This window comes from Arachis hypogaea, chromosome 13 (genome assembly GCF_003086295.3).
Source record: "Arachis hypogaea cultivar Tifrunner chromosome 13, arahy.Tifrunner.gnm2.J5K5, whole genome shotgun sequence".
Taxonomy (NCBI): domain Eukaryota; kingdom Viridiplantae; phylum Streptophyta; class Magnoliopsida; order Fabales; family Fabaceae; genus Arachis; species Arachis hypogaea.
In genome coordinates this window covers 33,368,546-33,392,346 of record NC_092048.1, presented here as the reverse complement: position 1 = coordinate 33,392,346, position 23,801 = coordinate 33,368,546, and the positions used below count along the sequence as shown (strand labels likewise).

General features: G+C 36.2%; 1 long non-coding RNA gene and 1 other non-coding gene across 2 annotated transcripts; one reads left to right on the top strand and one right to left on the bottom strand.

Annotated features, from left to right (window-relative positions):
* Positions 1-10,678: 10,678 nt before the first annotated feature.
* Positions 10,679-10,786, top strand: LOC112739750 (small nucleolar RNA R71). Its single transcript, XR_003170686.1, has one exon. It is a non-coding gene; the product is annotated as a small nucleolar RNA R71 (small nucleolar RNA).
* A 10,783-nt stretch (positions 10,787-21,569) lies between these two features.
* LOC112737996 (uncharacterized) lies at positions 21,570-22,746 on the bottom strand. The gene is made up of 2 exons (XR_003169181.3): positions 22,277-22,746; positions 21,570-22,017 (listed from the first exon to the last, which is right to left on the bottom strand). It is a non-coding gene; the product is annotated as an uncharacterized lncRNA (long non-coding RNA).
* Between the last annotated feature and the right edge of the window lie 1,055 nt (positions 22,747-23,801).

The window sequence follows — 23,801 nt, the reverse complement described above, 5'->3', positions numbered from 1 at the left end:
TTCTTTCAAAGCCATTGAAACTTCTTTAATTGAAACTCCCAAGTCAAATTCAAAGGCATAAACCCTTTTCACATCCAAACAGCTTTAAAACACAAGTTTCATCTAAATAACCTTCTCCTGAAAGAGATACAATGCCTTTCTTAAGAAGCAAGACTAAATCACAATTTCCTCTTTATTAATTCATTTCGAAAGCATGAATCATCCTTTTCTCGATAATTCAAATAAAATAGTACAAGTCTTTAACTCATCATTTTCCAGACAACATTTCAATAAAGACTCGGATTTTATAGAAATTTCGGCAGCACCTCCCCTAAAACTTGGACTTTTGCCACCCGGTTCGGGTCCCAACTAAACCGTTTCTCATTCCTTTTCAACAGCTCAAAACCAGAAATCAATTCAAAAGCAAGCTAAATCCAACAATCGCCTCAATGGCATACCTCAAGGAAACCATTTCAAAAATCAACTCAATATCAACCGATTTAACTCATTTATAAAGCTTTAAAGAATCGGTTCAGCAATAAATCATTTATCAAAACTAGAGCAATTAAAGCAACCCAGGCTGAATTTCAAGAGCATTCTATCTTTCACATCATCAAAATAATTGACTCAATTCAAACCAATCCTCAACGGATTAAACTCATTTCAAATATTTAAAGAATCAACTTCAAACATTACATTTCACAACAATTCAGCCAAGCCAACATCCATAATCATTCGAGTCAATCAAATAATACATAAGGCAGATACAATCACTAATTACACCATATCTCACATCAGTATCCATATGTAATAATTCCAATAATAAACTGTAGTTTTCGGAAAGCGCCCCTACCTCAAAACGCAATTCCATAACTCAAACGCGTCACCGAGTCCTTTCCGCCTCGACCCAAAATCAACAATCAAAATCCAGGCTACCAAAACCTCAGCTCCAAACCGTTTTCTCAGCAACCACAACGACTCTAATCACAATATATAATAACCGAGATTAACTCTCATAACAACAAATGCTACAACTCCTCAACGTATAATAGAGCAGTAACTAGAGGGCTTTCAGATCGAAATGCTTACCGAACCGAAGGAGGAACGGCTGAACCGAAACAGTGGCGGCTTCCGAATCGGTTCGGCGGCGACCACCTCAAGCGGCAGCAGCGACGACTTCCGATCACGATAACCGTGACTGCACAACAACGTCATGACCATAAGACCCAGGAACAGGAAGGAATGAGAACCAACTGCAAAGACCCTTACCGGCGGTGGTTTCAGCGGCCAAGGCGGTTTTTCTCCGGCGGCCAGAACTCCAGTGACGCTGCAGTAGTGACGTTTTCCGGCGGCAGAGGCTTACCAGCGCACCCCATGAGCAGCGACAAGGTTCCTAACAGCAGCTGGGCTTCACGGCAGCGGAGTAAGCTCGATTGGCAACGGCGCGGCTGGAGGTCACAGCGCGTACGGCGGCGACACGGAAGGACTCCGGCGCGGTGGTTGGATCTCAGCTCGGCCTCAGATCCATTCTCTCCTTCGCGCGTTTCTGCTCCGGCGGTGGGGTGAACGCCGACGACACGGGTTCCACGGCGAGGAGCGACCGCGGCCACACAAGCCCCACGAAGACGGCGGCGAGTTGGATGCGGTTCTGGGCAGCGCAGCAGCTTCTCCTTCCCCGGCGTTCTCCCTGGACGATCGTGGCGGCGCAACCCTCTCCCACTCTTGTCTGTTCCTCTTTCTCTCACCCTCCCCGGTGTAACACGGCGGCGCGGCGGCAGTGACGCCCGCCGGCGCCGTCCTTCCCTTCTCTTCGTTCGGCAGTCCGCATCCCAGCTTCCCCCTCTCTCCATTTCTGTTTTCCTTCTTCTATGGAAAAGAAAAGGAAATCGTGTGTGCTGTCCGTGGGTGAAAGGGAAAACAGGGTAAGGGTTCGGCTGCTGGGATGAAGGGTTTAGGGTTTCATTTTTTTTGAAAACTAGGGTTAGGGGTATTTTAGTAATTTCAAATAAAAATAGGGATATTATAATAATTAGAAATAAATTCTAATCCATTAATAATAATGTATAAAAATACTATTTGCTCATCAATTTCATAAATTATTTTCAATAAAATGTCCAAATCAAATAATTAGGAGTAATATAATTAAATCCCTTATTTTCCAAAGTAGTAGTATTAATATTGAAAATATTACTTATTTAATTCAAATCATATAGAAATCCTTATTATTTCACGACTACCAACTTTATACTCTGAATATAGAAAATAATCCAATAATTACAAAATTGGATAATAATCGTAACTTATCTCAAGTTCAATAAATCAAAACTTGCCTTAATTATCTTTAATAAAATAATTTCTGAAATTAAGGCTATAAATAACTATATGATTTGAGACTTGATCATAAAAAGACTTTTCAAAGATTCTGGGTCTTACAATAAAAATTTAAAATTAAATAAAAAACTTAACTCAAAAATTAACTTTAATAATTTAAATCATACTAATATATGTATATGTGTCCTGCATGAAAAAATTCATAAAAATATAAAAAGTATTTATATTTTTAAATATTTTAAGAGAAAAACACAACAATTACTATCCTAAAAAATTTACAAAATCACTGCAAACTTAAAATTTTAATTTGAGAATGGTGAGTAATTATCATTTTACATTCTTTTGAAATAAAATAATTATTCAATGATTTCAATACACAATTTAAAATAATTATCTCATTACTTGTGTTTGTGAATAAAATTGGTCGGATTGTAATGAATTGGATGTTGATTGAGTTGTTTGGATCTAAGGCCGTAATTGATTAAGTGATGGGCCGAAGGCCGTAATTGATTATGTGTGTGTGTGTGTGTGTGTGTGTTAGTTTAGTTGAGATTATTCCCCTCGTCATTTGTCATTTTGAGATTTTAGAGGGGCAAAACTTGTATTTGAGAGTTTTGAATAAGTCTATGTATTTATTATTATGTGGATATAATTGTGTGATTAAGTGAATTAAAGTAAAGACTTTTCGATTTCGTAACTAAAGATTTGGTTTATATTCGTGAAGGCTCAATATTAAACAATCATAATATGAAATTAACGGATTAGAGGTAAGTAATGCATGAACCTTTAGTACGATCATGAGGTGCTAAAAGTAAGCGTGTTACATTTATGGTATCGGAGCAGTTCATCCTGAATAGTGCCTTGGGAATGGACTGACTATGCTTCATTGCATACTCTGAGTGTCTGTCATGTTATAAGTCTTGTCTGAATGACACGAATTAGAGCTTTATGCACATGACTATCTATTGATTAACGCTGTTAGCTTACCGTTGCATATCTACTGATGTTAAGTCTGGCCAACTTAATTTGGTGGTTTATGTATACGAAAAAGTTAGTGGGTTATCATAGATAAAATAGAATTGATAAGTGATGTGGGTCACGGATTTTGGGAGCGTTTGAAATTATTTCTTGAAGTTAGTTCTATTTTGGCGTATGATCCTTATTCGTGCTTGGTATTATCTCTTTCTCTATCGATTGCTTTGGAATTCCTTTTTCTTTATTTCCTTCATGAAATATGATTGATTTGATTGCCAACCTTATCTTACCATTCATACATTATCTTTACTTGGTTCTGTATGTGGTTGTTGCTCGAAAATTTTTGAGACAATTACCCTTATCCTGTTAATAGCCATCTTTATGAATTCTATATTCCTTGACTTGATCTTGGATTTGTTCTAGTACAACAAATGATTTACAGGCCTTTGAAAACATTAACCATTAACTTTATTTACCATCCTTTGTGAGTTTTGTATTCCTTTCTAACTGGTTGGTGCCAATGGATGTACTATGAATCGTGCCATGTTATCTGACATATCATTTGTTTTTCTTTTTTTCATCTTGGAATTACTTGCTTCACTACTTCTTGAAACCCAATTTGAAATTTGAAATTCTCTTCAAAGAAATTTCAAGTCAATCTTTTCTTAATTATATCCATAGCCATTCTTTAAATTTGATGAAGATGTTTTGAATTTAGCATGTTCTTATTCATATGAATTTTTTTGAAAGCTTATATATTTTGAGACCTTACCTCAAATTCTCCTTCTTGAACAAAATTTGAATTCCTTTCAACTTTACCGCAATTTCACTACATACCTCAAATTGACTAAATATCTAAGTGCATTTTGAGATTTTTGAGAAGTTACTTTTGGTCTTTAGCCCAATTAAATTCCATCATTCAAATATCATAGATTCTATTTTTACCTTAGGAATAGTTATGACGTAAAACAACTTGATTTTTCTTCCAATCCTATTCTAATTTTATGCATATTTTTGTCTAGTTATATTCCTAGACATACTCTGAGATTCTTGAAGTAAGATTTCGTTTCGATTCTAAGTTACTTGCATTTTACAAACCTCACGTAACTTATTTCAACATGAATATGTTTCGAGGTAACGAAAACCTCTATACTTTTGTTCATTTCATATATTCTTTTTTTTACAAAGTGAGATGATCTCCCTCTTAAGTTGATCTATTCTTTGTGGACATTTCATTCGTTTGCGTTCCTAAACATTCTCTTGAATTTTGTAAACGACGTCCTTGACTTTGGTCACTCTCTTCTTGTGAATCTTGTACTTTAAATTCAGTTTGAATTCAATTCTAACGAATGCACCATTTTCTTCTCACCGTCTCCATTGAAGTTCTTTAAACTCTCCGCACGTCTGCCTCTTATTTGTAAACTGCTGCTTGAATCTTTAAGAACATCTATTCGTGTCATTATACTTCTCTTCATGAGTCCTGTACTCTTTGACATACATTGAAATTATTTTGGTACGACACCGACCCTTGAATCTTTGAAAATGTTAAGTATCCTTTTGAATAAACTCGAGATTTGTTTTAGTGTCACATGCGACCTTTAGATATAGCAAGCGATATGTTAATTCTTAAGGTAAAATTGGTGGATGCGGAATGTGAAGGCTGTAAGTGTGTGATAACACAAGATGATGTGGAGCCTTGTTTTATACAAAAGAGTTTTGTTGATATAGGCTTGTGACCGGTAGTGAGTTTACAAAGTGATTGATGAGATTGAGAATTTTCAGATGAGTCGTTCGATAAAGTACAGTTGGGAGTTGTGACGGTAATCTTTGTTAAAGCGTGGGAAGTTGAAAATTGGTATGTGAAATTGTTACTCTGAGGTTGTAAAATTTGTTGTTCGTTCTCTCCCTGGTAATGGCGCCAACAAACTGGTGCACAATACCATGGTCCAAGCATAACTTCACAACTTCGCACAACTAACCAGCAAGTGCACTGGGTCGTCCAAGTAATAAAACCTTACGTGAGTAAGGGTCGATCCCACGGAGATTGTCGGCTTGAAGCAAGCTATGGTCACCTTGTAAATCTCAGTCAGGCGGATATCAAATGGTTATGGAGTTTTCGAATAGTAATAATAAATAAATAGAAAATAAAGATAGAAATACTTATGTAATTCATTGGTGAGAATTTCAGATAAGCGTATAGAGATGCCTTCGTTCTTCTGAACTTCTGCTTTTCTGCTGTCTTCATCCAATTAGTCCTACTCCTTTCCATGGCAAGCTTTATGTAAGGGCATCACCGTTGTCAATGGCTACATCCCATCCTCTCTTGTGAAAATGGTCCAATGCGCTGTCACTACATGGCTAATCATCTGGAGGTTCTCGATCATACTGGAATAGGATTTACTATCCTTTTTCGTCTGTCACTATGCCCAGCATTTGCGAGTTTGAAGTTCGTCACAGCCATCCCTTCCCAGATCCTACTCGGAATACCACAGACAAGGTTTAGACTTTCTGGATCTCAGGAATGGCCATCCATGGGTTCTAACTTATACCACGAAGACACTTAATAACTCGGACTCGGTCCTCTGTATTAGATATCCAAGAGATATCCATTCAATCGAAGGTAGAACGGAAGCGGTTGTCAGGCACGCGTTCATAGGGAATGATGATGATTGTCATGTTCATCACATTCATGTTGAAGTGCGAATGAATATCTTAGAAGCGGAATAAGTTGAATTAAATATAAAACAGTAGTACTTTGCATTAAATCATGAGGAACAGCAGAGCTCCACACCTTAATATATGGAGTGCAGAAACTCTACCATTGAAAAATACATAAGTGAATATAGGGTAAGCATGGCCGAGTGGCCAGCCTCCCATGGAGGTCTAGAGATCTAAAAATGATCAAAAGAAGGTTCAAAAGATCATAAGATATCTAATACAATAGTAAAAAGTCCTATTTATACTAAACTAGTTACTAGGGTTTACAGAAGTAAGTAATTGATGCATAAATCCACTTCCGGGGCCCACTTGGTGTGTGCTTGGGCTGAGCTTGAAGTTTACACATGGAGAGGTCATTCTTGGAGTTGAACGCCAGTTTGTAACGTGTTTCTGGCGTTCAACTCTGGTTCGTGACGTGTTTCTGGCGTTTAACTCCAGACTGCAGCGTAGAACTGGCGTTCAACGCCCTTTTGCGTCGTTTAAACTCGGCCAAAGTATGGACTATTATATATTGCTGGAAAGCCCTGGATGTCTACTTTTCAACGCAATTATAAGCGCGCCATTTTGAGTTCTGTAGCTCCAGAAAATCCACTTTGAGTGTAGGGAGGTCAGAATCCAACAGCATCAGCAGTCCTTCTTCAACCTCTGAATCTGATTTTTGCTCAAGTCCCTCAATTTCAGCCAGAAAATACCTGAAATCACAGAAAAACACACAAACTCATAGTAAAGTCCAGAAATGTGAATTTAACGTAAAAACTAATAAAAACATCCCTAAAAGTAACTAGATCCTACTAAAAATATACTAAAAACAATGCTAAAAAGCGTATAAATTATCCGCTCATCACAACACCAAACTTAAATTGTTGCTTGTCCCCAAGCAACTGAAAATCAAATAGGATAAAAAGAAGAGAATATACTATAAATTCCAAACTATCAATGAAACATAGCTCCAATCAGATGAGCGGGACTTGTAGCTTTTTGCCTCTTGAATAGTTTTGGCATCTCACTTTATCCATTGAGGTTCAGAATGATTGGCATCTATAGGAACTCAGAGTTCAGATAGTGTTATTGATTCTCCTAGTTCAGTATGTTGATTCTTGAACACAGCTACTTTATGAGTCTTGGCCGTGGCCCTAAGCACTTTGTTTTCCAGTATTACCACCGGATACATAAATGCCACAGACACATAATTAGGTGAACCTTTTCAGATTGTGACTCAGCTTTGCTAAAGTCCCCAATTAGAGGTGTCCAGGGTTCTTAAGCACACTCTTCTTTTGCTTTGGACCTTGACTTTAACCGCTCAGTCTCAAGTTTTCACTTGACACCTTCACGCCACAAGCACATGGTTAGGGACAGCTTGGTTTAGCCGCTTAGGCCAGGATTTTATTCCTTTAGGCCCTCCTATCCACTGATGCTCAAAGCCTTGGGATCCTTTTTATTTACCCTTGCCTTTTGGTTTTAAGGGTTATTGGCTTTTTGCTCTTGCCTTTTGGTTTTAAGAGCTTTTGGCTTTTTCTGCTTGCTTTTTCTTTTTCTATTTTTTTTCGCCTTTTTTTTCTTTTCTCTCTTTTTTTTTCTGCAAGCTTTTGTATTCACTGCTTTTTCTTGCTTCAAGAATCAATTTTATGATTTTTTAGATTATCAAATAACATGTCTCCTTATCATCATTCTTTCAAGAGCCAACATATTTAACATTCATAAACAACAACTTCAAAAGACATATGCACTGTTCAAGCATTCATTCAGAAAACAAAAAGTATTGTCACCACATCAATATAATTAAGCTAAGTTCAAGGATAAATTCGAAACTCATGTACTTCTTGTTCTTTTGTAATTAAAAACATTTTTCATTTAAGAGAGGTGATGGATTCATAGGACATTCATAACTTTAAGACAATGTTACTAAATACTAATGATCATGTAATAAGACACTAACATAGATAAGCACTTAACATAAAGAAAACGAAAAATAGAAAATTTGAGAACAAGGAATGAGTCCACCTTAGTGATGGTGACGTTTTCTTCTTGAGGAACCAATGATGTCCTTGAGCTCTTCTATGTCTCTTCCTTGTCTTTGTTGCTCCTCCCTCATAGCTCTTTGATCTTCTCTAATTTCATGGAGGATGATTGAGTGCTCTTGATGTTCCACCCTTAGTTGCTCCCAATAATTGTGTGGAGAAAAATGTATCCCCTGAGGTATCTCAGGGATCTCTTGATTTGCAGTCAAATGTTCTACCACTGAGCTATAGACCCTTTACATGAATCTCTCCATCTCCCATGACTTGGAGGTGGAGGCTTTTGTCTTCCCTTTCCTCTTTCTAGAGGTTTCTCTGGCCTTAGGTGCCATCAATGGTTATGGAAAAGCAAAAAAAAGCTATGCTTTTACCACACCAAACTTAGAATGTTGCTCGCCCTCGAGCAAAAGAAGAAAGAATAGAAGAAGAAGAATATGTGGAAGAATCTAGGATTATGAGAAGGGAAGGTGGGGATCCTGTGGGATCCACAGATCCTGAGATGATCATGTGAGGTCCACAGATCTTGAGGTGTCAAGGATTTACATCCCTGCACCAATTAGGCATGTAAAATGCCTTTGCATGCAATTCTGGCGTTTAAACGCCGAACTAATGCTTGTTCTGGGCGTTCAATGCCCAGATGCAGCATGTTTCTGGCGTTGAACGCCAGTTCTATGCTTGTTTCTGGCGTTCAGCGCCAGATCCATGCTCTGTTTTGGCGTTGAACGCCAGCCAGATGCTCCTTACTGCCGTTTAAACGCCAGTAAGTCCTTCCTCCAGGGTGTGATTTTTCTTCTGCTGTTTTTGATTCTGTTTTTTATTTTTCTATTTATTTTGTGACTCCACATGATCATGAACCTAATAAAACATGAAAGAAAAATAAAAATAAAATTAGATAAATAAAAATTGGGTTGCCTCCCAACAAGCGCTTCTTCAATGTCAATAGCTTGATAGTGGGCTCTCATGGAGCCTCACAGATGTTCAGAGCATTGTTGAGACTCCCTAACACCAAACTTAGAGTTTGGATATGGGAGTTCAACACCAAACTTAGAGTTTGGTTGTGGCCTCCCAACACCAAACTTAGAGTTTGACTGTGGGGGCTCTGGTTGACTCTGTTTTGAGAGAAGCTTACTGTGCCTCTTTTCCATGTTTACAGAAGGATGACCTTGAGTTTTAAACACAAGGGAGTCCTCATTCAATTGAAGGACTAGTTCACCTCTGTCTACATCAATCACAGCTCTTGCTGTGGCTAGGAAGGGTCTTCCAAGGATGATGGATTCATCCTCATCCTTCCCAATATCTAGGATTATGAAATCAGCAGGCATGTAAAGGCCTTTAACCTTTACTAACACGTCCTCTACTTGTCCATAAGCCTCTTTTCTTGAGTTGTCTGCCATCTCTAATGAGATTTTAGCAGCTTGTACCTCAAAGATTCCCAGTTCCTCCATTACAGAGAGTGGCATGAGGTTTATTCCTGACCCAAGGTCACATAGAGCCTTCTCAAAGGTCATGGTGCCTATGGTACAAGGTATTAAGAACTTTCCAGGATCCTGTTTCTTCTGAGGCAATGTCAGTGGATCCAGATCACTCAGTTCATTGATGAGCAAGGGAGGTTCATCTTCCCAAGTCTCATTACCAAATAAATTGGCATTCAGCTTCATGATTGCACCAAGGCACTTGGCAACTTGCTCTTCAGTAACATCCTCATTCTCTTCAGAAGAAGAATACTCATCAGAGCTCATGAAGGGTATAAGGAGGTTCAATGGAATCTCTATGGTCTCTAAATGAGCCTCAGATTCCTTTGGTTCCTTAAAAGAAAACTCCTTATTGATCACTGGACGTCCCAGGAGGTCTTCCTCCTTGGGATTCACGTCCTCTCCTTCCTCCTTGGATTCGGCCATGATGGTTATATCAATGGCCTTGCACTCTCCTTTTGGATTTTCTTTTGTATTGCTTGGGGGAGTACTAGGAGGGGTTTCAGTGATCTTGTTACTCAGCTGGCCCACTTATGCCTCCAAATTTCTAATGGAGGACCTTGTTTCATTCATGAAACTCAGAGTGGCCTTAGATAGATCAGAGACTAAGTTTGCTAAATTAGAGGTATTTTGTTCAGAGTTCTCTGTCTGTTGCTGAGTAGATGATGGAAAAGGCTTGCTATTGCTAAACCTGTTTCTTCCACCATTATTAAAGCCTTGTTGAGGCTTTTGTTGATCCTTCCATGAGAAATTTGGGTGATTTCTCCATGAGGGGTTATAGGTGTTTCCATAAGGTTCACCCATATAATTTACCTCTGCTATTGTAGGGTTCTCAGGATCATAAGCCTCTTCCTCAGAAGATGCCTCTTGAGTACTGTTGGATGCAGCTTGCATTCCATTCAGACTCTGAGAAATCATATTGACTTGCTGAGTCAATATTTTATTCTGAGCCAATATGGCATTCAGAGTATCAATTTCAAGAACTCCCTTCTTCTGAGGCGCCCCATTACTCACAGAATTCCTCTCAGAAGTGTACATGAACTGGTTATTAGCAACCATGTCAATGAGTTCTTGAGCTTCTGCAGGTGTTTTATTTAGGTGAATGGATCCACCTACAGAAGTATCTAATGACATCTTAGCTAATTCAGACAGACCATCATAGAATATATCCAGGATGGTCCATTCTGAAAGCATGTCAGAAGGACACTTTTTGGTCAGTTCCTTGTATCTCTCCCAAGCTTCATAGAGGGATTCACCTTCTTTCTGTCTGAAGGTTTGAACATCCACTCTAAGCTTACTAAGCATTTGAGGAGGAAAGAATTTGGCTAAGAAAGCCTTGACCAGCTTATCCCAAGAGTTCAGGCTATCTTTAGGTTGAGAGTCCAACCATATTCTAGCTCTGTCTCTTACAGCAAAAGGGAAAAGCATGAGCCTGTAGACCTCGGGGTCAACCCCATTGGTCTTAACAGTATCACAGATCTGCAAAAATTCAGTTAAGAACTGAAAAGGATCTTCAGATGGAAGTCCATGAAACTTGCAGTTCTGCTACATCAGAGAAACTAATTGAGGTTTCAGCTCAAAATTGTTTGCTCCAATGGCAGGAATGGAGATGCTTCTTCCATGTAAATTGGAATTAGGTGCAGTAAAGTCACCAAGCATCCTCCTTGCATTATTATTTTCGGCTTCCATCTCCTCTTCTTGTTCGAAAATTTCTGTAAGGTTATCTCTGGATTGTTGTACTTTAACTTCTCTTAGTTTTCTTTTCAGAGTCCTTTCAAGTTTAGGGTCTGCTTCAACAAGAATGTTCTTGTCCTTGCTCTTGCTCATATGAAAAAGAGGGAACAGAAAAATAATAATAGGGATCCTTTTTACCCAGGTATAGAGGTTCCCCTGTGTGAGTAGAAGAAGAAAAGAATGTAATGTAAAGAAGGGAAGAAGAGAAAATTCGAACACAGATGGAAGAGGGGGTTCGAATTTGGGTGAGATGAAGTGTTAGTAGATGAATAAATAAATAGAAGGAGATGAGAGGAAGAAGTTTTAGAAAATAAATTTTGAAAAGGGGTTAGTTATTTTCGAAAATTAGATAAGAAATAAAGTTAGAATTAAAATTTGAAACAATTAATTAATTAAAAAGAATTTTTGAAAAAGAGGGAGGTATTTTCGAAAATTAGAGAGGGGTAGTTAGTTAGGTAGTTTTGAAAGAGATAATAAACAAACAAAAAGTTAATTAGTTAGTTGAAACAAATTTGAAAATCAATTTTGAAAAGATAAGAAGATAAGAAGTTAGAAAAGATATTTTAAAATCAAATTTTTGAAAAAGATATGTTTTTAAAAAGATATGATTTTGATAAAGATAAGATAAAAAGATATTTTTGAAAAGATATGATTGAAATTGGTTTTAAAAAAGATTTGATTTTTGAAAATCAAAATTAATGACTTGACTCACAAGTAATCACAAGATATGATTCTAGAACTTAAAGTTTGAATCTTTCTTAACAAGCAAGTAACAAATTTGAAATTTTTGAATCAAAACATTAATTGTTGATGATATTTTCGAAAATTATGAAATAAAATTAAGAAAGAGATTTTTGAAAAATATTTTTAAAATTTTCGAAAATAAGTAAGAGAAATGAAAAAGATTTGATTTTTGAAAAAGATTTTGAAAAAGATAAGATTTTTAAATTGAAAATTTGATTTGACTCATAAGAAACAACTAAATTTTAAAAAGCTTTGAAAAAGTCAATCCAAATTTTCGAAATTTTAAGAGAGAAAAAGGAAAAGATATTTTTTAATTATTTTTGGATTTTTAATGATGAGAGGGAAAAACATGAAAAATGATGCAATGCATGAAAATTTTGGATCTAAACATGTGATGCATGCAAGAACACCATGAATGTCAAGATGAACACCAAGAACACTTTGAATGTCAAGATGAACATCAAGACTTATTTTTGAAAAATTTTCAAGAAAAGAAAACATGCAAGACACCAAACTTAGAAATTTGTCATGTATAGACATTATGAATGCAAAAATGCATATGAAAAACAAGAAAAAACACAAAACAAGAAAATATGAAGATCAAACAAGAAGACTGGCCAAGAACAACTTGAAGATCATGAAGAATACTATGAATGCATGAATTTTCGAAAAATGCATAAAAATTTTAGAAAAAATGCAATTGACACCAAACTTGAAATTGACTCAAGACTCAAACAAGAAACACAAAATATTTTTGATTTTTTATGATTTTATAAATTTTTTGTATTTTTTCCAAAAATTAATGTGGAAAAGAAAAATAAAGATTCCAAAATTTTTAATATGAATTCCAGGAATCTTGCACTCTTAGTCTAAAGCTCCAATCTGAGGGTTAGACATAGCTTAATAACCAGTCAAGCTTTAGTATGTAACTCAGATGTAATGCTCATTAGTTATCAAATTAACTTGCCTCTATGCTGATGGTTTGGAAACCTTAGTCCAAAAGATTTTAGACATGGCTTTACAGCCAGCCAGGCTTCAACATGCTTCATGAAACACTAGAATTCATTCTTAAAAATTTTGAAGAAAAATGTAAAAATTTTTTTTTTAAAAGATTTATTTTTTATATTTTTTTTCGAAAATTAATTGGAAAAACGAAAAAGAAGGAAATATTTTTGAAAAATTTTTGAAAACTTTTTGAAAACAAAATAAGAAGAAAATTACCTAATCTGAGCAACAGGATGAACCGTCAGTTGTCCAAACTCGAACAATCCCCGGCAACGGTGCCAAAAACTTGGTATGCGAAATTGTTACTCTGAGGTTGTAAAATTTGTTGTTCGTTCTCTCCCTGGTAATGGCGCCAACAAACTGGTGCACAATACCATGGTCCAAGCATAACTTCACAACTTCGCACAACTAACCAGCAAGTGCACTGGGTCGTCCAAGTAATAAAACCTTACGTGAGTAAGGGTCGATCCCATGGAGATTGTCGGCTTGAAGCAAGCTATGGTCACCTTGTAAATCTCAGTCAGGCGGATATCAAATGGTTATGGAGTTTTCGAATAGTAATAATAAATAAATAGAAAATAAAGATAGAAATACTTATGTAATTTATTGGTGAGAATTTCAGATAAGCGTATAGAGATGCCTTCATTCTTTTGAACTTCTGCTTTCCTGCTGTCTTCATCCAATCAGTCCTACTCCTTTCCATGGCAAGCTTTATGTAAGGGCATCACCATTGTCAATGGCTACATCCCATCCTCTCTTGTGAAAATGGTCCAATACGCTGTCACTGCGTGGCTAATCATCTGGAGGTTCTCGATCATACTGGAATAGGATTTACTATCCTTTTTCGTCTATCACTACGCCCAGCATTTGCGAGTTTGAAGTTCGTCACAGTCATCCCTTCCCAGATCCTACTCGAAATACCACAAACAAGGTTTAGACTTTCCGAATTTCAGGAATGGCCATCCATGGGTTCTAACTTATACCACGAAGACACTTAATAACTCGGACTCGGTCCTCTGTATTAGATATCCAAGAGATATCCATTCAATCGAAGGTAGAACGGAAGTGGTTGTCAGGCACGCGTTCATAGGGAATGATGATGATTGTCACGTTAATTACATTCATGTTGAAGTGCGAATGAATATCTTAGAAGCGGAATAAGTTGAATTGAATATAAAACAATAGTACTTTGCATTAAATCATGAGGAACAGCAGAGCTCCACACCTTAATCTATGGAGTGCAGAAACTCTACCGTTGAAAAATACATAAGTGAATATAGGGTAAGCATGGCCGAGTGGCCAGCCTCCCATGGAGGTCTAGAGATCTAAAAATGATCAAAAGATGGTTTAAAAGATCATAAGATATCTAATATAATAGTAAAAAGTCCTATTTATACTAAACTAGTTACTAGGGTTTACAGAAGTAAGTAATTGATGCATAAATCCACTTCTGGGGCCCACTTGGTATGTGCTTGGGCTGAGCTTGAAATTTACACGTGGAGAGGTCATTCTTGGAGTTGAACGCCAGTTTGTAACGTGTTTCTGGCGTTCAACTCTGGTTCGTGACGTGTTTCTGGCGTTTAACTCCAGACTGCAGCGTAGAACTGGCGTTCAACGCCCTTTTGCGTCATTTAAACTCGGCCAAAGTATGAACTATTATATATTGCTGGAAAGCCCTAGATGTCTACTTTCCAACGCAATTGGAAGCGCGCCATTTTGAGTTCTGTAGCTCCAGAAAATTTACTTTGAGTGCAGGGAGGTCAGAATCCAACAGCATCAGCAGTCCTTCTTCAACCTCTGAATCTGATTTTTGCTCAAGTCCCTCAATTTCAGCCAAAAAATACCTGAAATTACAAAAAAATACACAAACTCATAGTAAAGTCCAGAAATATGAATTTAACATAAAAACTAATAAAAACATCCCTAAAAGTAACTAGATCCTACTAAAAATATACTAAAAACAATGCCAAAAAGCGTATAAATTATCCGCTCATCAAAAATCTTGGAGTTTAGATGTGAAAACTAGTTATTACCACGGTTGTATCGAATATGAGCAACAGAATGAAATCATGAGATTATGGAGTAAGAATGTTCTTGAGGAATTATAAGCGAGTTGAAAATCGCCTAGTGATTGATTAGTAAAGGGAACAAGAGCGTTGGCCTGTCGACCACATTGTTTTTTTAAACATCTATCTTGAAAATTTACACCTTATTGAATTTCTTCAAGTTTTGGTAAATTGTTGATGCCATGTGACCTCTTTGTTTTGAGCCTACCTTGTAACTTCTGCTTTATACGACACTCTTCCCTTATATCTAAATCTTATGGCTTATCCGATATTTGAAAATTTATATATATGCCAAGACTTCTTGCTTTTCTAAAGTATTTAGAAGTAAAGTATTAAAACTATGTAATATCTTGTGTATTAGTTTAATTTTTTAGGACGAAAATTTTTATAAGGTGGGTAGAATGTAAGACCCAGAATTCTTGAAAAATCTTATTAAGAGCCGATTCCAAATTTATTTATTTATTCAAGATTTTATTTTCAGAAATTATTTTGTTAAAAGTAATTAAATCAAGTTTTAGTAATTAAAATAGATATTTTACTTAATATTTTAAATATTGAATAATTTTTTATATTTAAATAATAAGGTTTAGTAGTTGTAAAAGAAAAGGAAAATTATATAATTTAATTTAAATAATTAAAATTTTAGAATTTAATACTTTAATTTTTATAAATAGAAAAAATTAATTATATTATCTTAAATTTTAAATTAGAATACTTGATTGAGAGTTAATTAGCAAATTGATAATTAAATAATATTTTTAAAGTAATTTTTGGGAATACATTAGATTTCAATTAATTATAATATCCCCAATTTTTTTTAAAATTACTCAAACCCTAATTTATCCAAAAATTCCTAATTTTACAATTTGTCCCCAATCCTACCCTAATCCTAAAAATAAGACACAAAACCCTAATCCTCTTATACCCAACCCTAGCCGCCACTAACCCCCTCCCTATCTCTCTCTCTCACACACACACACGGCCGAGTTAAAACCCATTTTGGCTCCTGAAATTTGGATTCGGCCTTAATTTCGACCCCAAATTTTTAGTTACCCAATTAATACCCCCAAATATTGGATCGTGCCTCATGTTTGCCCCTGTAGTTATCTCCATTAACGGAGAGCTGATGTGGCACGTTAAGTTGACACGGTGTGCATCTACGTGGAACCCAGCTTGCCAGAATGGATGTGTGATCAGTGAATAATATGGCAAAAGTTGTTTTCACTCAATTTGACTCCTACGTAGATGTTAAAATCCTAATTTTCATGGACTCATATTGAATGAAAATAACTTTTGCCACATCATTCACTCATCACACATTTATTCTGGCAAGCTAGGTGCCACGTAGATGCACACCTTGTTAACTTAACTTACCACATCAGCTCTCTGTTAACGGAGATAACTATAGGGGCAAACGTGAGGCACGATCCAATATTTGGGGGTGTTAATTGGGTAACTAAAAATTTGGGAATTACAATTGAGGCCGAGTCCAAATTTCAAGGGTCAAAATGGGTTTCAACTCCACACGGCCAAATGGAAGAAAGAAAAGAAAACGTTGAGGGAGAGGGAAAAATGGAGACAGAGAAGAGAAGAGAGGAGGGGAGACGAGCCAGTGCCAGTGGGCTTCACAGTCATTGCTGAGATGCTTGCCGCCTCATCGTTGGTGCTGACGCGGAGGAGGGAGCAAGAGGAGAAGAACGACATTGTTTCGCTGTACCTCGTTGCAGCTGAAGCTCGCCGCCGATGCTGCTGTGTCCGCGTCGCCATCGTCCTCACCACAAGCCAAAGTCACCGTCATCCATCGTGGAGTCGAAGAGAGAGAGAGTTCGCGAAGAGAGAGAGAGAAAGAGAGGATGATGCCAGAGCAACACGCGTCTGAAGGGAGAAGCTGGTTCTGCCACTGCCGGCGCCGCCATAGCGTGCTCCGTCGCCGCTGCTGGAGGTGGGTGGCCGAGCCTCTATCGCCGAAAAACGTCGCTGCCGTAGCTAAGGTCCACTGTCGGTAAGGTTTTTGAGTTCGGTTTTCATTCTTTTGAATTCTGGAAATATTATTGTTGCTGCCTGGGTATTACAGTTGCTGTCATTAGAGATTCGGGCCACCACCGTCACTTGAGGTAGCTGCCGAAGCTGCTGCAGCTCCGTTGCCTCATTTCTCTTTAGCTGCGGTTTGTTAGTCTATCCTTGAAACCCTTACCACTATTATTTTGCTATTAATTATTGAGAATTTTGTGATGTTAATATCCCAGGATTGAGTTTCGGAAATTGTATGATTAAAATAAAAGCTGATGCGATGTCATCCTACTTCATTTCTCGTGGTGAGATTAATTCGTTCCGTTTCTATTTACCGCAATACTCTATTAAAAATTGTGTTCCAATTTCTTTTAATATCTATTTCGTGTTAATCCCAATATATATCAGATAATTCGTCGTTGCTGTGAACCTTGATTGTTGCCGTTAATATTTCCATTATGTGTTTTAAGGTTTTCGCGATATTAATATTTTAGGGTTAAGTTATCGAGGCCGCATGCTGCGATTAAAGTTTTTTCTGCTGTTGCAGAAGTGAGTGGAGTTGTGGTTGCGGCTATCACTGATGTCGGGCCGAGAGAAAAAGGTTTCCTTTGACGCATTTGGTTTATGGGTTTGACTTTTCGAGATAGGTTTTCCTAAAAGGTTTATTTTATATTTCGGAATTGTTATAAATAGATATTGATGTGATAAATACAATTTCTGGTGATTATGTAAGTCTTATGAATTTTCTGGTTCGCTTTGGATGAATATGCCTGTTTATTTAATTGAATTATTGATTTGATTTTGTTGGATTGGCAGTTGTCGAATCGGTTTTTTTGAGATATGAAAATGATATGAATTTTTGGAATCAGCTTGATTTTAAACTGATTTGGTTTTGAACCTGTTAGAAAAATTTGTGAAATGGTTTGGTTGGGACCCAAAAAGGGTGGCAAAGTCCAAGTTTTAGGGGAGAGCTGCTGAAATTTCTATAAAATCTGAGACTTTGTTTGAAATGTTATTTAGAAAATTATGAATTCAAGAATTTTATTATTTTACTTGAATTAGTTAAGAAAATAATGAATTATGTTTTGAGTTGAATTATTGAGATGAGAATTATGATTGAGCTTTATTTATTAAGAAAAGAATTATATTTTTAAGTCGATTTAAATATGAAAAAACTTATGTTTTTGGAGTTTGATTAAAGAAGTACATTCGGAGGAGTTTTAGTGGATTTAAGAGAAACTAAATTTTGATTGATTAGTTTCGTTTTATGCCCTTTTGGGGAAAAGTATAAAGTACTCTTTAAAATTTTGATTTAGCAAAACTAAATAATTTTCGAGCTCTTGGGAATGTTTCGAATTTGAGATTGAAGTTGAAATTGGTTTTTGGTTTAAATGATTTAGTTTGGTTTAAGTAATTTGGTTTTGAAATCGATTTGGAATTTCTTTGGTTATATGACTTGGGTTTGGTTTAAATTCTATTTTGATTGATTCAACCAAGAAGCTATGACTTTAAGGATTTTCAATGAATTTAAGAAAATGAGATCGGTTATTTTTCTCCAAAAATCTTGAGACTTTGCTGTAGAGTTTTATTACCAAATTATGATTTAGAATGAATGATTTTGAGACTGTTAAATGAGATTTCAAATCTGGTATGGTTTTGAAGTCTGGAAATTTTGAGAAAATATTACATAAAGTGGCTCCGTTTCAAAAGAAAGTTGATTTTGGAGGAAAACTGATTCTTGGTAAGATGTGAATTTAAATACGTTCATATGATTTTGATATATGATTTAAGCCTGATTGATTGGAGAAATTACTGAGATTGTCGATAAGTCGTTAAGCGTTAAGGTTAGGTAGGTTGATGTGAGATCCCTGCGGAAGCACTAACATGCTGAGTCGGTTGATGTAGGATCCCGACGGTGCTGTTAGGGCTCCCTTTGTAATCCGCTATGCGCTTGGCAAGCAGGTTGATGTGGGATCCCTGCAGAAGTACGAACATGATGAGTCGGTTGATGTAGGATCCCGATGGTGCTGTTAGGGCTGCCTTTGTAATTTGCAATGCGCCTGGCAAGGCAGGTTGATGTGGGATCCCACTTGTCCAGATAGCGGAATCGGCATGGGGGCAAGTTGATGTGGTATCCCGCCTACGTTCATATGCGAGTAGTTGATGTGGGATCTTACTTACATCCCTTCGCATATCACAAGAGTGAATTCGAGCACTATGTCCGCAAAGCGCATATGACATACATGAACGGAAGGGTCATCTTTGGGAGATGTGTCGGGTTCGGGAAGATAATCGACAAGTGAGATCTCACTGCCAGTTAGGACAGGCATTCATCAAATGCATCTATGTGACATTGTTTGGGTATGCATATTGTAATTGGTTTGCCTATGTGAATAATTCTGTTTAACTGCTAATTGCTATACTTGTTATAATTGTTCTTGATTGTATTTGAATATCATTACTTATGTTTGTGACTGAAATTGATTGGATTGTGATGAATTGGATGTTGATTGAGTTGTTTAGACCTGAAGACATGATTGATTATGTGATAGACGGGAGGCCGTGATTAATTTTGTGAAGTGTCGTAGACCATGATTGGATTGTGTTTGTGGTTTAGTAAGGTACGAAAAATCAGACTGGTTCAGCATAGACTTAATGAACCTATGCTTGGAACAGGTTGGTCATTCATACTGTTTAGGAAAAATTTTTAAGATTCTTATAAGAAAGGAAAAGGGATAAGTATGATTTTGGTCCCCAACGTAGAGGTCGAAAATTTATTTCGTCCCCAGCCTTTTTTCGCTACAAAATAGTCCCCAAGGTTTCAGTTTGTTTTAAAACCGTCCTTTCTACCAAATTTATTTTTTATTACCAAATTACCCCTCATTAAAAAAATTATAACATAAAATAAATATAAAATAAATAAAAAAAAGAAAGAAAGGGATACAGAAAAGCGCGGGGGTGGGGAGAGAAAGAAAGGGGGCGCGAGAAACGGGGAGGGGGGAGGGGGGAGGGGGCGAGGAGGGGGAGAGAAAGGGAACCGCCGCACCGCCGCACCACCGCACCGCCTCCCTGCTGCCTGTGATCCCGTCACTGCTCGTTTCTTCTTCTTCGTCTTCTTATACTGCCGCACCACCGCACCGCCGTCCTGCCGCACCGCCGATCCCGCCACTGCCCACTTCTTTTTCTTCTTCTTCTTATACTGACGCACCACCGCACCACCGCCACTGCCCGCTTCTTCTTGTACTTCTTTTGCTTGGATTATGTTGTTGTTGTTGTTCTGTTTCTGTTCCTGCTTCTTTTGTTTCTACTTGATTCCATTGTTGTTTTATTGGTGATTCATTGTTGTTGTTGTTGTTGTAGTTGTTATCCTGCTGCTGCTTTGTTTAATTAATAACTGTTGTTGCTTCTGCTGGTGCTTTTGCTTGTACTTCTGCTGGTGCTTTGCATGATTTTGGGGAAGCAGGGATAGGGGCATTTTGGTCCGAAGGACGGTTTTAAAACAAGCTGAAACCTTGGGGACCATTTTGTAGCGAAAAAAAGGCTGGGGACGAAATAAATTTTTGGCCTCTACGTTAGGGACCAAAATCATACTTATCCCAAAGGAAAAGGTTCTTGGTAAGTTTTGGATAATTAACTGATCTCTCTTTTAAAAGGAGTCTTGGATTTTGAGTGTTAAACCAATGGTTTTCAAAAAGGTACATACATAAGACGAGAAACGATGATTGTATTTGAAAACAATTTCTTTTTACGTATTTTGTTATAGTAATTCCTTAACCTTCTACTAAGAACCCTGCAAAGGATGATGTTCTCTCTCCTACAGAATTTCTTTTTCAGTGATAGTTCAGGAAACCTTGGTCGCGGAGCCGCGACCGGTTTACAAAGTTGTATTTTCTGTTGTTAGTTTAATTGAGATTTTTTCCCTCGTCATTTGTCATTCTGAGATTTTAGAGGGGTAGGACTTGTATTTGAGAGTTTTGAATAAGTCTATGTATTTATTATTATGTGGATATAATTGTGTGATTAAGTGAATTAAAGTAAAGGCTTTTCGATTTTGTAACTAAGGATTTGGTTTATATTCGCGAATGATCAATATTAAAAAATTATAATATGAAATTAACGGATTAGAAGTAAGTAACGCCTGAATCTTTAGTAAGATCATGAGGTGCTAAAAGTAAGCGTGTTATACTCACCACCCAAATAAATCAAATTTTGAGGATAATCATACAAAATTAGAAAGCGGTAAACTCATCCAACACTTATCAACCGTATATAACAACAAATGAAGCCATCACATCACAGTTAAAATTGGAAAAATAAGAAGAGACCCAGCCTCTTCTACCAGTTTTATTATCTAAAGTATAAATTAATGCATCAAATGATCATTTCACATGTGACATGATTATGGAAACAATTCAAAGATCCCCAAATGTTAATGTATATATTGTTAGGAGAAAAAAGAGAGACTTGTTTTTATTAGTATCATAAATTCATCAATGAAGAACATAAATAATAGAATCATAAGTCATTAAAATCAACAATATACGACATTTTAAATCACAACATTTCAATGGTGTTTAAAATTGTATCCTCAATCTAGCACCTAATGCTAGAAAGTGCTCCATAATAAGCAGAGTAGACAACAAAATATCACATAAAGGAGTTGAAAAATTAAAAACTAGCATAAAAAAAAAGAGAATTAGACAAACCTTCAATACCATAATGAAAAATCCCAAGGACAAAGATAATTGTTTATGGGAGTAAGATCATACACAATGAGGTACACCGTGACACGGCTCTTCTTGTCACTGTTCTGCTCCCTTTGCGACTTTAAGCTCAATGGAAGCAATCGCATTGTGCTCAACAGAAACAATTCCTTGAACTTTATTTAAAGAATTGAAACCACATCTTCCAATATTTTCAGAGTAAGAAGCTCTAGAAAATCTCTCCCAAAAAAAGTGAATCGAAACCCTTGAAAGAATTGAGGAATGAAAAACAAAAAGATCAGAAGCCCTAGACTAAAAATTGTCTGAATTCCATAGTACTAAACATAAGGAATTTAACTTCTTGAAAATCAACTGCAGTAATCAAAATTTACAAAAGGAAAAAAACACAGTAATCAAAATCAATGCATATATTAACATATTTCGGAATAAAAAAGCACTGAACTAGCGGTTGGCCACGAATTCATAGCATAAATTAAAATGTTAAGGATCGAAGGATGACCTACCTGCAGGACGACGGCGACAACGATTGCGAGCGGTAAGCAGAGACACTTACAACGAGGAGGACAGCGGAGCAGCGATAACTTAGGAGAGCAGATCGGCGACGAGTTCAAAGATTGTAGCCTCACCGGAGAGATATCGAGAGCAAGATCAAACAAAAGCCAGATTGAGATTGAAATTCAGTGAGATCAAGATTAAAGCAAACATGCGAAGGAATAAGTGATTAGATAGAGATTTGGATGTGAGGAGTGAGAGATTTTGATTTTTTATTTTGATTTTAGATTTGGATTGAGGTTTGCTTATTTTAATGTGAATAAGTGATTAGGATTAGGTAACATTTTTAAAAAAATTAAATATATTTAGTAACATTTTAACATAAATGTTATTTAATATGTAATTTTATCATAATTGCTAACATTTTAATAAATATTAAAAGATAAATGTTACTAAAGGTTTAAAATGTAATAGTGAAATATCTAAGATTTTTATGTTGGTGGGAAGCCAATCTAAGTTATTTTATAGTTTTGTTAAGGTTTGAGGAAATAATATTTTTAACATTTTTAATTCGGTGGAGTATCCAATTTGATTCTTTTCTCAGAATGTTAGTGGAATACCAAAGGTTCTTAGATAGGGCTATAGTTCGATCTGAATCAAAGTTATAACTTGAAAGGCTCTGAACAAATAATCTTTTATATACTCATTTAATTAGTAAAACTCTTAAGTTTAAGGATTTAACATAGACATTTTAGGTCGAACGGATATACATCGTAACGCCCTTCTTCTAAACCCTTATCTCATAGATTTATTGTCATTTTATTTCTCTAGTGTTTAGAAACCATTTTATTATATGTAAGACACTTGACAAAAAACCTTGTAGCAACGTTTCCACCCAGAATGGTATAACCTACAAGCAACCGAGGGATGAAAATGATTTTCATCGTTTTTTTTATCGAAACTGTGTTGTGAGATTTGGAGTCACCACTAATCAATTTTTCCACAAGAATGAAATGGCTGACTGGATACCAAAAATAAAAAATGAAAAAGGTTTGTCATATCAGAGTTTGAGTTTGAGAGTTGATTACGAATAGAAAAGGTATTAGTATTATGAATTATCTAGACAATTTTAGATATCAACATACTTTAAAATATTATAAAAATTTTGTTAAAAATATTTAAATTTGTTATTTAAAGTAACTCTATTTTTGAACATAAAATCTTATTTTCAATCTCATAAATTATTTTAAATTAGATTGTAGAAAGAAACTCTTTAACTATATGCTAATATATTTCGCTACATACAAGTTCAAAAACTTGATAAACATTTCACAATTTACTTGCTTCAGAACAAATTGCTCTAGTATAGTTCAACCCTTTCTCCCTTGTCATGTTACATCTTTGCTACCTTGATATATAAAACAAGGCTACTGATTCCATACTTCAGGAAAGATAAGAGTAAGATATTTCATCACAAAAAATATTAGGTTATTATTTTGGTATAATGGTAAATTAATATGTATCGAAAAAATAAAA